Source organism: Vipera ursinii (assembly GCF_947247035.1).
Source record: "Vipera ursinii genome assembly, chromosome: 1".
NCBI lineage: Eukaryota > Metazoa > Chordata > Lepidosauria > Squamata > Viperidae > Vipera > Vipera ursinii.
The window spans coordinates 172,017,024-172,032,644 of record NC_139512.1 but is presented as its reverse complement, the minus strand read 5'-3'; positions in this window follow the sequence as shown (position 1 = coordinate 172,032,644).

Sequence of the window (15,621 nt, the reverse complement as noted above, 5' to 3'; positions counted from 1 at the left end):
CCTGTGGGCCGGCAGTTTGACACTCCTGTTATAGAGCATGGCATTTATTTATTTATTTTTAGAAATTTTTATCCTGCCTTTATTAACTATATTCACAACTCAAGGCTGTGAAACTCTTCCTAATACTCTTCCCTTCCTCTTCCTATTTTTCCCAGTGTTGCAAGGTTATTTGGACTAAGAGAGACTGACCTGGGCCAAAGTCAACCAGCTGGTTTTCATGTCTAAGGCAGACTAAGGTAGACTAGAACTCACTGTCTCCTGGTTTCTAGCCCAGTGCCTTAACTACTAGACCAAACTCACTTTCTTAATTCATGACATGAAGCAAAACATTCCATGTTGCAAACTTTTATTGGCATTTCCACCATTCTAATCTAATTTTTAATTAAAAATCTAATTTTTAATCCACTGAACTTCGTTACCATTATGGAAAACTCATGTGGAACACAGAGCACTCATCTGAACTCCAGGAGCCAACCAGCATGTCATTTTTTGACCCGAGTTTCTCAAGATTTTTTTCAGGAGTTTTTCAATGAAGTTTTGAAGATATTTAAAATATTACCATAGGCAAATTTACTATACTTGTCCTCCATGAAGTTTATATTTCATTTGTCCTAAGTACTGCATGGCTCATAGATTTTTTTATATACTTCTGTGTCTTGATGTGTTATAACTAAATATATTGCTTTAATGTGTTATTAAAGTTGTTTTCTTCTAATGGAGAATTATTGGTTACAAAGAATGATTACCGTATTTTCCGGCGTATAAGACAACTGGGTGTATAAGACGACCCCCCAACTTTTGAGATGATTTTCAAGATTTTTCGTCTTATATGCCGGAAAATCAGCGAGCCCGGGAAGGCACGCCCTCTCCTCTCACTGTGGATGAAGCAGGGCAGGCTGGTGTCTGGTGGGAGCTGGCAGGGCAGTCCTGCGCACGCGCGCGCTCCCCAGCTGTTAAGGAGCACTCCTTAGCAGCCGGGGAGTGCGCGCGTGTGCAGGACTGCCCTGCCGGCTCCCGCCCGATGCTCTTCCCTCTTGAGGCAGCATCGCTCCCCGGCTCCTAAGGAGTCCTCGGGGATGCTGCCTCAAGAGGGAAGAGCGTTGGGTGGGAGCCGGCAGGGCAGTCCTGCACACGCGCGCGCAGAGCCTCTGGCTCGACACTAACCCACTTTCCGCCTAAGATTTCTGTCTGAGCTGGTCTTACAAATCTCGGAGCCGACCGATGCACTTGATTGCAGAGGAGCACGTACCTGACCGGCCAGCTCACATGGTTGCAGATGAAGGACGTGGGCCAGGATGCGCCACGCAATCCATCCCCGGCCGCCGGAGGAGGGGCTCGGCCCTAGAGCGGCGCCTGGGCTTTGATCGGGCCCCCGCACGCTCGGCCCTCTGGTGCATGCGGGAAAAGCGAGAAGGAAATGTGTTCTGGGCCGATCCCAGAAGAGCGCCTCAGAGGTGGGCGCCGTCTCTTTGCCAGGCTCCAGAGCGCTGCAGGTAACATGGTCGCTTTGGGGGGTTTCGGTCGTGGGTCGTTCCGAAAAATTTTTAACCTACTTTTTATAAAGCATGAGGAATAGATTCTACTGTGAATGAAATTCAGTTCTCTTTCCTAATAATTTACAGCACAATTTTGATTCACAGGATCTCCACCTCTAACTTTGTGGCAATAAATTAGTGCTATTTCTTGTGCACTCTACAGAAATGGATTTCGAAGCAGTCACAAAGTCAAGAGGAAAGAGCGTCGGGTGGGAGCCGGCAGGACCTGACACTCTTCCCTCTTGAGGCAGCATCCCCGAGGACTCCTTAGGAGCCGGGGAGCGATGCTGCCTCAAGAGGGAAGAGCGTCGGGCGGGAGCCGGCAGGGCAGTCCTGCACACGCACGCACTCCCCGGCTGCTAAGGAGTGCTCCTTAACAGCTGGGGAGCACGCGCGTGCGCAGGACTGCCCTGCCAGCTCCCGCCAGGCGCCAGCCTGCCCTGCTTCCTCCACAGTGAGAGGGGAGGGCATGCCTTCCCGGGCTCACTGATTTTCTGGCGTATAAGACGACTGGGCGTATAAGACGACCCCCCAACTTTTGAGATGATTTTCATGGGTTAAAAAGACGTCTTATACGCCGGAAAATACGGTACTTCTTATTCTGGCATACAGTGTCCCAATAGAGTCAGAAAAATTACCAGAGACAACATTTCAAACTCTACATCAGGAAGATTTCAAATTTTAAGCTTTAATAAAAAAAATTTTATATAAAAAAGGAAACTTTCATATATAGATATTTTTAAAAAAAAATTAATTTAAGGAAATCAAATTTTAGAGTAAAAAAAATAACATTAGTTTATACTAGATTACCATCAGGGTATACAGCATGTATAGTCTCCTGAAATGTCTTTTCAATTTCAAATAGTAACTAGATTGTTTCATATACAGGTGAGAAATTCTTTTGCTGTTAAAATAAGTAAAAATGTATCTTCTGCTTCAGGAATTGGCAACCTTTGCAATTTTGAATCACACTGAACATTGGACAGGGGACAATGTTCAGTGGACTGATGTAAGGTTGGTAAGGGATATAGGTGGAAATCTTTTTTATTTTTTGCCTATCTTGGCGGTGGGGGGGGCAGCGTATTGATGATACCCAACTCCAAAGCCACGAATGATCTCACCCAGCGGTTTCATATAGATGTTGAACAGGAGAGGCGAGAGGACCGACCCCTGAGGAACTCCACAAACGAGAGACCTCGCGGTCGACCTCTGCCCTCCTGTCAACACCGACTGCGAGCGTCCCTGGAGATAGGAGGAGAACCACTGTAAAACCGTGCCTCCCACTCCCAATCCCCTGAGACGCCGCAGCAGGATACCATGGTCGATGGTATCAAAAGCCGCTGAGAGGTCTAATAGGACTAGAACAGAGGAATGACCCCTGTCCCAAGCCCTCCAGAGATCATTCACCAGCGCGACCAATGCCGTCTCCGTGCTGTGCCCGGGCCTGAAACCCGATTGGTACGGGTCTAGATAATCCGCTTCATCCAGGACCAAAGGGAGCTGATGCGCCACCACACTCTCAACAACCTTCGCAAGAAAGCGAAGGTTGGAGACCGGACGGAAGTTGTTCAATACAGCTGGGTCCAAGGCAGACTTCTTGAGGAGGGGCCTCACCACCGCCTCTTTCAAGACAGCAGGGAAGCTACCCTCACTCAAAGAAGCTGATATAACTGCCTGGAACCAGCTGCGTGTCCTCTCCCGGGCTGCATAAACCAGCCAGGAAGGGCACGGGTCCAATAAACATGTGGTGGAGCTCAGTCTCCCCATAATCCTGTCCACTTCCTCCGGAGTTACAGAATCAAACTCCTCCCAAGTGATATCGACAAGACCACCCGCGTCCTGATCGCCAGACTCTGCCCAGTCAGAGTCCAGACCGGTCCGAATCCGAGTGATTTTGTCCGACAGATAATTGTTAAACTCCTCGGCAAGACCCTGCAAGGGTTCCTCCCTCACCTCCTGATTAAGGAGGGAGCGAGTCACCCTAAACAGAGCGGCTGGGCGATTATCTGCGGACGCGATAAGGGCAGCGAAGTGATTAGACCTCGCCACCCTTATCGCAGCGAGATAAGACCTAATATGGGTTCTTAGTCGCAATCGGTCGGATTCGGATCGGCTGGACCTCCAACCGCTCTCTAGGCCCCGTCTCCGGCGCTTCATCTCCCGGAGCTCCGCAGAGAACCATGGAGCTCGATGGGATCTGCATCGGGTCAGGGGCCGCAAGGGTACAACTCGGTAAAGAGCCTCAGTGGCTGCCCTTTCCCAAGCTTCCACTAAGGCATCTGCCGAGCTGTGAGTGGGGGAGGCAGGTGGGGACCCCAGCGCTGCCTGGGATCTCGCGGAATCCATTAAGCGTCTGGGGCGGTACCATCTAACTGGTTCCACACACCCACGGCGGGGGGTGGCAAAACGGAAGACCAGCCGCAGGAGATGATGATCGGTCCATGACAGGGGCATAATAATTGGAGAGCCCCCACCAAGATCATCTAACCACCGACCAGATAAGAAAACTAGGTCAAGGGTGTGGCCTCCCTCATGAGTCGGTCCTGAAATTACTTGCGTCAGGTTCATGGCCGTCATGGAAGCCATGAACTGCCGAGCCAACTCAGATGATCCTCCCAGAGACGGTAGATTGAAGTCCCCCAAAACTATAAGTTTCGGGAACTCAACCACCAACCCAGAGAGGACATCGAGAAGCTCAGGCAGGGCTGCTGCTGCGTGACTAGGCGAAAGGTACACCAGCAGCAAGCCCAACTGCACACCAGGGCCGCATCTCAAAAAGAGAGACTCACACCCGACTATCTGCGGAACGGTGGCCTCCCGCGGAGCTAAGGTCTCCCTCATAACAACAGCCACTCCCCCACCCCTGCCCTGAGCCCGAGGCCGGTGTAGCACCCGGAAACCTGGTGGGCAAAGATCAACCAGAGGAATACCGCCCTCTGGGCCCAACCAAGTCTCCGTGATGCAAGCCAGGTCCGCCTGCTCACCCTCGATCAAGTCATGGACGAGAGGAGCTTTATTAACGACAGACCTGGCATTCAGGTACACCAGCCAGAGCTCAGGCGGCTGCACATCCTCACTCCCGGGACCTCGGGGTAGAATAAGAGGGTCGGAACGCCTCACCGCTTGCAAGTAGCAGAGAGGCCTTCCCTGAGATCGATACGGCCCTCTGTTCCTACACCTGCTGCCATTCCCTAACGTCGTGGGAATAGGCATTCCCACGACTTGCCCTGGAGCCCCGGGGGTGACCGACCCCCGCTCCTCCCCTCCGCGATCAATACCGGCCCTGGCCTGAACAGTGGTTGCTGGACTGCCCCCCATATCCGAACAACCAAAAGAAGTTCCCACCCCCCTCCCTAACCTCCTAAAAAATTTAACCAAAAAATTAACCAGGGGCCTCCTATTTGGCTTATATCAGAGGCCCCTACCCATGCCCAGCCATCTCTCAGGGTCCCAACACTTGGGCCCTTCATCAAGAGGAGGTGTAAAAAGTAAGGCGGGTCGCTCCCAGGATGGGGGGCCCCCCTGAGAGCGTATAAGGTCGTGCTAGAATAAGTCAGACGCATGATCTTAACAAGTAGGGCGGTATATAAATATAACTAAATAAATAAATAAATAAATATCAAGTTTGATCCTTCATCTTTAAAAGTCAATACTGTAGTTTTCTAGGTAGAATAATTCCCAGTGTATTCAACAGGATTTTCTTGAAATCTTAAAATACTAATAATTGGAACTATTGCCTACCTCTTCAGAAGTAAAACTGAAAAAAAAATACAAGTGCCTTGCAGTACTCCTCACAAACTAAAGAAGCAAAGGAAGATTCATACTTGCATTTGAGATTGCCAGTTTTCAATGGCACAAGGTATCTGAAATAATGAAATGAGTCTATCACCATCATAACTACTTGGACAACCCATCATAGGGTAGAAAATAATCACTTGTACAGATGTCAGTTTGGAAGCTACTGTGTGATTGACAGAAATTCACTGGACATAACTTTCTGTTTCTGTTATAATGAGTGTTTCAATTTATTCCACCCAAATAGTGTATATGCACAAGTTTTTTTTTCCAAGAAGATATGATTTCTCCATAACTCTGAGAAGCAGAGATGTTTAAAGTTAAACTCGCTAAACATTACTGTAATAGCTCTAAACATGCCATTATTGAGTGACTTGATAGCATCTGGTGGTTCTGGGTTACACAAAACATTCAAGGTTATTGAATTCTGCTTCAAGTATGGTTATGGATTAGAAATTGCTTTGGTCACTTTGGCAGGGGATCCATGTCAATAATATTTATTTATAAAATGTATTGGCTGCCCATCTTACTTACCATGGCTAACTCTAGGCGGCTTGCAGTCATAAAAATGTATCTCTACATATACATTTCAACATAAATAAATTAAAACCAAACATTAAAATCTAAGGACACATAGGGAGGGCGGGGGTAGAGTGGGGAGTGGTGGAATCTGTTGTTTCTCATTCAACAACCTCTACTGTGCTGTCCCCATTTAGGACCCAAGACAACTGGCAAAGCCACATCTTTAGGCCTTTGCAAAAGGATAGAAGAATTGGGAGCAGTCTCACATTGGGGGGCAAGATGTTCCAGAGGGCAGGAACAACAGCAGAGAAGGCCTTCCTTCTGGACCTGGACATCCAGAACAATTGGGCTGATGAGCATACCTCCACTACTGGCACAATTGGGATGGGCCAATCCCAGTGGGGTGAGATGGTAAATAAGTTGTTGGCTTCATTGGACATACTGTATAGTGCATTTATATGCCATCACTCATGCTTTTATTTATTCAATTATTGTATGGCTGAAAATCACTTGTAGGCACTGATTTATTATACTTTTGTTCTTTTTTGGAGAAATGAATTCAAATTTGGTATTAGGAGAATTGTGTTGGATATAATGGATGATGTTCCATTTAATTCTTCATATGCAGGAAGTTCTGGATGATAACATTCATTTCTATTTTTGTCAGCCTTACCAGAGAGGAAACATGACCAGATAAACTAATTCTACTTTATTGTAAAGCTATATTAACAGAATGTTGCAAATTGGCAATTTTTTTTCCTGATGTCACCTTTACAGCCTGAGAACCTAGAGAAGGTTCCTTATGAGCTTCTTGCTCTGCTCTCTATGGAGCTGTGGACTATGATATCTCTTATCTGACCATTCCATAGGAAGCATGTCTTTGACCTATCTCCCAACATCTTTCCCACATATCATTACAATTCTTTTTTGCTATGTAAATCCAAGTTACAATTTGATATCAGAGAGAAATGGTAGGATGAATTCAACAGACTGAAAATTCTTCCACACAAGACCAAGTTATTCTTGGGCAATCCAGGGCAGGTGAGGGATTCAACCTGTTATAGATGGGAGTTATGCTTCTCCTGAAGACTCAGTTCCCTAGTTTGGATATATTAATGGATACAATTCTGAACTGATCCAGAGGTGCATTTCCTTAACCAAACTTATTATGCAAATTTCTGTAGAAGAGCAGGCAGAGCCGGGGTGGGGGGGTGGGGGAGTTAAATGTGTCATAATTTTAGAGTCCTTGCATTGCCACAAGAGATATAAGTTCAGCTCCTCCTTGAATTCCATTGTCACTTATCTAGCACCAATTTAGTTCTGACTGTTAGTTGACGAGATTCTTGTGTACAGGTTTGAAAAAATCTTCTATGCTGCAATTTTATGAATACTTGTGATTCTTTACATCTTGACAATTTCTCTGTTCCAGGACATGTCAAATATTCCCAATATGATGCATACCTTTCATTTTATTAAGACTAATACACAATATCTTAGTCTGCCTTGAAAAAATCTTTAAAAATTTTGGTTCCTCTTGAATGCCATGGCCAGACTATCATGTGGACACAATTGCAAGGGATACGTGAACCTACCCTGGCCACTCATCTGCCTCCAGGCAAAATGCAAGCATCAATCATCCTATAAAACATATATCATTTGGGGCCATCCTTTGAATGGTATGTTGTCTTTTACAACTTTCTTAGGACTTCATGATCCTTAGAAAAGCTTTGCCTTGGCAAAGCAATAATAATTTCAATGCTAATTTTAATTTGATTTTTTTTCTACCAATGCCTTCATCATAGCTAGGGGAGTCATAAAAACTACATGCTACCGAATATTGTATAGTCCTCTTGACCCATATTTTCCTAGGAGAATCACTGCAAAAAATAACATACGTTTCATAAAAATCATTGAAAAGGAAGAGTGTAAGGGAAGGAACCCCTTCATGGATTACTGCCTTGTTGTGGCGAAGGGGCTTGCGTAATTCAATGAAGCTATGAGCTATGCCGTGCAGGGCCACCCAAGATGGAAAGGTCATAGCAGAGAGTTCTGACAAAACGTGATCCACTGGAGAAGGAAATGGCAACCCACTCCAGTATCTTTGCCATGAAAACCCTATGGACAGTACCAAAAGGCAAAACGATATGACGCTGGAAGATGAGCCCCTCAGGTCGGAAGGCATCCAATATGCTACTGGGGAAGAGCAGAGGGCTAGTACTAGCAGCGCCAGAAAGAATGAAGCGACTGGGCCAAAGCCGAAAGGACGCTCAGCTGTGGATGCATCTGGTGGTGAAAGGAAAGTCCGATGCTGCAAAGATTTTTTCTCCATAGGAACCTGGAATGTAAGATCCATGAATCAAGGAAAGCTGGACGTGGTCAAACAAGAGATGACAAGACTGAACATCGACATCTTAGGTATCAGCGAATTAAAATGAACAGGAATGGGTGAATTTAATTCAGATGACCATCAGGTATACTACTGCAGACAAGAATCCCTCAGAAGAAATGGAGTAGCCTTCATAGTCAATAAAAGAGTAGGAAAAGCAATACTGGGATACAATCCTCAAAATGACAGAATGATCTCAGTTCGAATCCAAGGCAAACCATTCAATATCACAGTAGTCCAAGTCTATGCCCCAACCACCAGTGCTGAAGAGGATGAAATTGACTGGTTCTATGAAGCCCTACAGCACCTTATAGAACTAACACCAAAAAATGATGTCCTTATCATCATGGGGGATTGGAATGCTAAGGTAGGAAGCCAAAAGATAACTGGAATAACAGGCCAGTTTGGCCTTGGAGTACAAAATGAAGCAGGGCACAGGCTGATAGAATTTTGTCAAGAGAATACGATGGTCATAGCAAACACTCTTTTCCAACAACCCAAGAGATGGCTTTACACATGGACATCACCAGACGGTCAACACAGAAATCAGATTGACTTTATGCTCTGCAGCCAAAGATGGAGGAGCTCTATACAGTCAGTAAAAACAAGACCATGAGCTGACTGTGGCTCAGACCATGAGCTTCTCATTGCAAAGTTTAGGCTTAAACTGAAGAAAGTAGGAAAAAGCACTAGGCCACTCAGGTATGAATTAAATCATATCCCTGTTGAATATACAGTAGAGGTGACAAATAGATTTAAGGAATTAGATCTGATAGACAGAGTGCCTGAAGAACTATGGAGAGAGGTTTGCAACATTGTACAACAGGTAGCAACCAAAACCATCCCAAAGAAAAAGAAATGCAAGAAAGCAAAATGGCTGTCTGAGGAAGCTTTGCAAATAGCTGAGGAAAGGAGGGAAGCGAAAGGCAAGGGAGAAAAAGAAAGATATGCCCAATTGAATGCAGAATTCCAGAGAATAGCTAGAAGAGATAAGAATGCATTCTTAAATGAACAGTGGAAAGAAATAGAAGAAAACAATAGAATAGGGAGGACCAGAGATCTTTTCAAGAAAATTGGAGAGATGAAGGGAACATTTCATGCAAAAATGGGCACAATAAAGGACCAAAATGGCTAAGAACCAAAGAGTTTACTCATGCATATGACAGAATATCTATAGATGAAAGCTATCTTTCATCCATGGATATCTAGCTTAGGGTGGTGCTAGACTTTTTCCATACTCCTATCATGGATGAAGACTGTCTTATTATAACACAACTATGGCAGATTAGCCTGGTGATGTTTATTTAGGTAGGTGGTGGCAAGATTAAATAATAAGGTAGCTTTCAAACATCTAATCTGAGTTTTCTTTTCTTGACTAATTCCTCTTCCAACATTCTATCTCCCCCTACCTAAAATTGCTTTAATAGGAACACTCTGTTGTATTATTAAATTTATTGTTTTATGGTCTAAAACCACCCCACAATTGTATTTTGTAGATCACCTTCAGACCAATATATATTGAATTTCAGCTGAAATGTGGAAGTTATTCTTTTACATTACTGCAGGAAGACCTTCTGAGAATCATTCAGCTACTTTTGTTTGCTATTTTTGTGATGAAATATGGACATAGAGTTGTCTATTTCTTAATCCTCATTTGTAAACTGAGATGATTAATGGACCATTCGTTTGATGCATACTAGATATTTTGTTGGAAATAAAGTCTCATTCTCTGTGTTAATTTTATTTATCACATCTTCCTGTCATCTCACCCCAAAGCTCAAGAAATGGATTTGGAGCTCATAAAAGGAGCTTATTATATTGTTGTTATTTTACAAATGCTGGAAAAAAAGGAAATTCAAGTCTCACAACAAACTTTGTTTGTTCTTTGCTGAGAACTCAATCCAGCTCTTCTTAATAGAAGTCCATGTAATTTAGTTTGGGTTTCTGGTGCGATGGCCAATGTGGCTGCAGACACCTTCCTTGAAACCAATAAAGCAGCATCTCTTACTGCATGCAAAACCAGTGGGGAATTAGCACGCTGCAATGGCAGTTCCAAAACTGTTTCAGGGCTTCCTATGTTTCTCAGTATAATTCTTATAAAATGAAATTGATTTTAATTTTGAAAGGATGCCCACCTGATGAGCAACAGAAGCCAGAACCAATTAAAAGCTGACCTTGTGGAGTGGATAATGGGAGATTAGAGGTGACAGTAAGGAACAATCATACTAGTCTACCATCTGCTAAATGGCCATACCAACTATTGCAACCATCAGAAACAGTGATAAGAATTGTGAGAAAGAAGAAAGAAAGAAAGAAAGAAAGAAAGAAAGAAAGAAAGAAAGAAAGAAAGAAAGAAAGAAAGAAAGAAAGGGAAGGAAGGGAAGCAATAAAAATCATCATAAAAATATCTTGGTTCTTTGTTCATTATAAATATTCTGCATCCATGTAAGAAACTTCTTGCCACAGTTCATATTTTCCAGAGTTGTAAATATGAAGGGCTATTACAAATGATCAAAAACATTCTATACATCTACAAAAACCACAAACATTATTTTACTTTTCTAGTTTATATTATCAATAGCCTTCAAAATATATCTAATATTATCCCTCATATATCTCGGTTCAGAACAAATCCAGTCTGATCAGAACGTATTGAAAGTCATTTAGTCTTTTTTTAGAAATATTGCTGGGAAAGATTGTATTCTCATTTAAGTAACAAAATAGCTCTATATGACTTTGGATGATTGGGGTCTTTCCTGACTTTAAATATCAGAGATTTTAGAGCTATTTTCTAAGAGAAAGAAGCTGCTCGATGTCAGTGAATATCATTCATGACCTGAGTTTGATCAGAATTTCTTGGAAGTAATATATTTCAGCAAGTCCATCTTGTCCCAGAGCCTGACTCAGTTTCAAATTTTATATTTCTTTTGTTTTGCTGTACTCTTCAGCAATTGCTCCCTTTTGTTGTTATGCAAACTTTATAAGCTGCATTGTCTTCAGCGTATTCTGTATTTGATATCTATTTGCTGTATAATCAACAATAATCTTTAGCACTTTGTTATCTCCTTTTTAAAAAACATCTGTTATAATGCCATCCCAAATAGAAATGATAGTTTTTTCTTGTTCCTTCCTAAACTGATAAAGCAGTTGGTTATCGGGTTTTATTCCCCTTTTCAAAATATTTCTGTTTGGTAAAATGAAGATTCTTGTAAGTATTAACTTTCATTAAATTTAGATGTTTAAAATAGTTTTAATCATTTGTTCTACTACAGTATGTCCAAAAGAGGATTCTTCCTCTTGTTATTTGTAATTGCTTCAGTTCATTCTTCAACAATTGTATTTGTTTTTATGGGTGCTTTCTTCCTATTTTATGTCAAAGAAATATGCTGTCATTTAATAAATGTGGTTTACAGTTCTAAGAGGATATTAAACTTAAGTGTTCACATGAACTGAAAAGCTTTTTCCAAACTAGTTTAGCTACAAATGTTCCTTCATCTACGGCATAGGATTCAAGAATAGCAGTGGGACTATGGGTTAGATCTATTTAGTGTATGCATGAAAACTACATCAATCTTCTATTTGTATAGACTGCAATCCTAAACATGCTTTCTTGGGAGTAAATTTGATTTAACCATGTGACTTATAAATAAATACAAATCTCCACCACACCTCACATTTATGAATTTTGCATTCATTTTCTTTTTGCTCAACACTGATTTTATTTATTGTTATCTGCTAATTTTATTCAAAAGCACCACTCTTTCCAGGTGTTATTTCCATGGAATATTGATTTTTTTAGTTGCAATAATCTCTTTCAGAAAACAGATGCTTGACAACTTTGTCTTCTACTCAACTTTATGAAGCTATTCATCAGTCAGTGAAACATGAATCTGATACTGTACTAGGAAAAGGATATATCAGCTAACATGGCCAAATCCTTCCAATTCTAAGACACTGCAAAAAAAATTAGGGGAAAAAAAGAATCTTGGGGAGAACTGTCCTGTGCATTTAGCAAAACTGAGTGGTAGAAGTTTGGATTGCACTATTCCTATCACTTTGCAGACTGACATGTGCTTCAAGTTGAGTTTGCAACCATTCACTGATAAATCATAATTCTTTAGTTAAGCTAGATTGTTCTCATGACCCACTCTAGATGGCTTTCAAATGGCCTCTATGCAATTATGCTGGCCCACTTCCTGGTACTAATTTGTCCCAATATGACCATTAAGTTATCCTTTCTATCTGTTCTGCCAACTGATCCACATAGTATTATATGTTAAGTATTTGTGATAGAGATGCATGAATGATGTAAATCATCATCCCCAAACCTTTTAGGGACCAGGGATCGGTTCTGTGGAGAGAGGTTTTTCAGTGGGCTGGGGGGTGGCATGGTTTATGGGCAGCCTGGGACTTCACCTGTTTGTGTAGCTCGGTTTCTGGTGCACCATGGACCAGTGCCAGTCTGTGCCCCAGAGGTTGGGGACCCCTTATGTAAATGAGCAGTTGACCTTTCCTCACCATTCCTCTGCCTTCCTCAAACAATGGCCAAATTGTATCCCATTACAGGCAAGGAAAATGAATGTACCACAATTTCTCCTAGGCCTGATATGACTTACAAAGTATCCTTTTCTGTAGGATTCTTTAAGTTTTGTTTAAATACATCAGATAATTTCTGATCAGAAGATAATCTCATTTTTTATACAAAGGCTGAAGATGGTAGTGACAGAAGAGTAGGAAAGGTAGTGGGTGGGGATGTTAGTGGTGATCGGAAGAGTAGTGGGAGCAGTGTTGTCATGGAATAGGAAAGAAGTTACACATAGCAACAAAAGGGGAATCAAGACATCATGTCTTCTTAAAGTTTATGTTAGCTGTATTCCTTAGTTTTATATAAACATGCAAAAAGTTGATTAATGTAAAATTGATATTTTCCCCTATTGGCGTTCTGAAGAATTTGAACTAAAATGTCAGGGACCTGAATATATAGTAGTAGTGTGAGGCCTGAATATCTAGAAAACCTGGTATTTATGGAGAAGAATATACCAACATTTGCTTCAAAGAAACAAGATTGCTGCTTATGGTTAATGTAATATTATGGTAATATAGTTAGAATTCTGTCTCAAGCATAAATCTGAATGCTGAAACTAGCTATTTCACTAGCACTCTTCCCAGTCAAAATATAATTCTTCTTTTAGTCTTATTATGAGTGTAATTTATATCAGTAAAAATCAGTCTGCACAATCCTATACTCACATTAAGAAAGACCAGAAATATCAGTGCTGCACCAGTGGAACAATTGTGTTATCAGATGCATACTTAGGAAGAGAAAGGGAAAACTTCTAACCAGAAATTACAATTGATCAATCAATTGGCTAGAACTAACTTTACTTCAGCCTCATGTTCTAGGAAGAATATTTTCACTGGGCCAACCTGTGGCAAGCAACAGTGCCTCTTAGTGAACTGCCACTGCAACTTCATTACACAACTTGCCACTGCAACTTCATTATATATATGATTCATGGGAGTCAGGGAGATCCATAACTATTAGCCTTGGTGGCAATGTGACTGCTTCTGAAGGCAATCTGCTGGGAGATAAGTGGGCTTCCTTGAGCAGTTTGTTGGCCACTGTGCATTGGATATATCTAGCATGATATTGGCTTTACTTATCCCCTTCATGGATTTCCATGAATGAACCTCTTTTCATTTCCCTTGCCTCATTAATCTTTGCTCAGGCAAAGATCTCCTCTTTCAGAAATACTGTCTGTGACACAGAGATACCTATGGCATTTTTGACTGCTTCAGAGTTCAAAAAGGAGCAATGTAATTTAGTTTTGAAGTAACTGGATATGAAAACACTAATAAATAATAATGGATCTTCACCTTAAATTGATATTCTTATAAGAGTATCCAATTTGCTATATGTGGAACTGAAAAACTAGAGCACTGCCACTCAGTGAAACAAACAACAGTAGCAATAACAATGATGGATCACCAATTAAGAACCACCATCATATCTTTTCTCAGAAGTCAACATTTTGCCACCCTAAAGCTATATATGTGATATCTGGCCTAATTTTCCACTCTTGGCTTGATTTCTAAAGTCCTCTAGAAGCCATGATTTCCTCTGGCAAGAGCAATCTCCCAGGGGATGTTGGAGAAAAATCCATAAAGAACTGGATGTTGCAAGGAAAAAAGCAATTGGGATGCCAGAAATTGGGGAGGGGGAGTGAGAGAAAGAAGGAAAGTGGATGGCTCTGGGTAAGCAAAGGCTTCCATTGTTGAAAGCCATTAAGGTATCTTAGTATAATTTTTTTCTTTTATTTTTCCCATTCTAAGAGAAGTGCATTTCTTATAGCATGGTTCTGAAAGTCTCTATGTGCTTTATTCTTTCCATACCACAGAAAGGCATGCCAGCCAATCTGCAGGTCATGCCCCTCAAGGTATAGTAATCTTTTGTCTCTAAGTGTTATCCATTCTTTAATCCACGTTAAAATAGCTGCTTGGTAATATAACTTCCAGTCTGGAAGTCCAAGTCCTCCCCTTTCTCCTGTAGCAATTTCACTTTAATTCGTGCTTTCTTCCCTTGCCAAACAAATTTCAAAATTATGGTATTCAATTCATCAAAAAAGGCTTTTTACTAATTTTACCAGAATGGTTTGAAATAAAAAGAGTATTTTTGGTAAGATATTCATTTTAACTGTAGCTATTCTCCCCAATATTAACAGTTGGAGATTTTTCCACTTTTCTAAGTCCAGTTTTATTTGTTTTAATAGTTTTGTATAGTTATCCTCTTTCACTTATACATCTTGCTGTTAAATAAATTCCCAAGTATTTAACTTTTTTAACTAGTTGAAGATTTGTTTTTCTTGCAAGATGCGTTTTCTGTTATGTTCTTTGTCAAAACTTTAGTCTTTTCTCTATTTATTATCAGGCCTGTGACCTCACCATATTGTTCTATTATGGCCAACAATTTTGTGTTTGTTTCCAGAGGTTCTTCCAGTATAACAACCAAGTCATCCGCAAATGCCTGCAATTTATATTTTTCACCCTTTATCTCCAGTCCTTTGATCTCAGAATCTTGTCTAATATTTCTGTTCAATACTTCTAAAGTTAAAATAAATAGCAATGGTGATAAAGGACATCCTTGTCTTGTGCCCTTTTTAATATCAAAGTTTTCTGTGTAGTCTCCATTTACAATTACTCTAGCAGTCTGTTTATCATAAATTGCATAAATTGCATTCATAAAGTTTTCCCCAAAATCCATTTCCAAAAGTTTCTGAAACATAAATTGCCAATTTAAGTTATCAAACGCCTTTTGCGCGTCAAGAAATATCAAAGCCATCTGTTTGCCTGGATGGGCCTTGTAATAATCTAGAATGTCCAAGA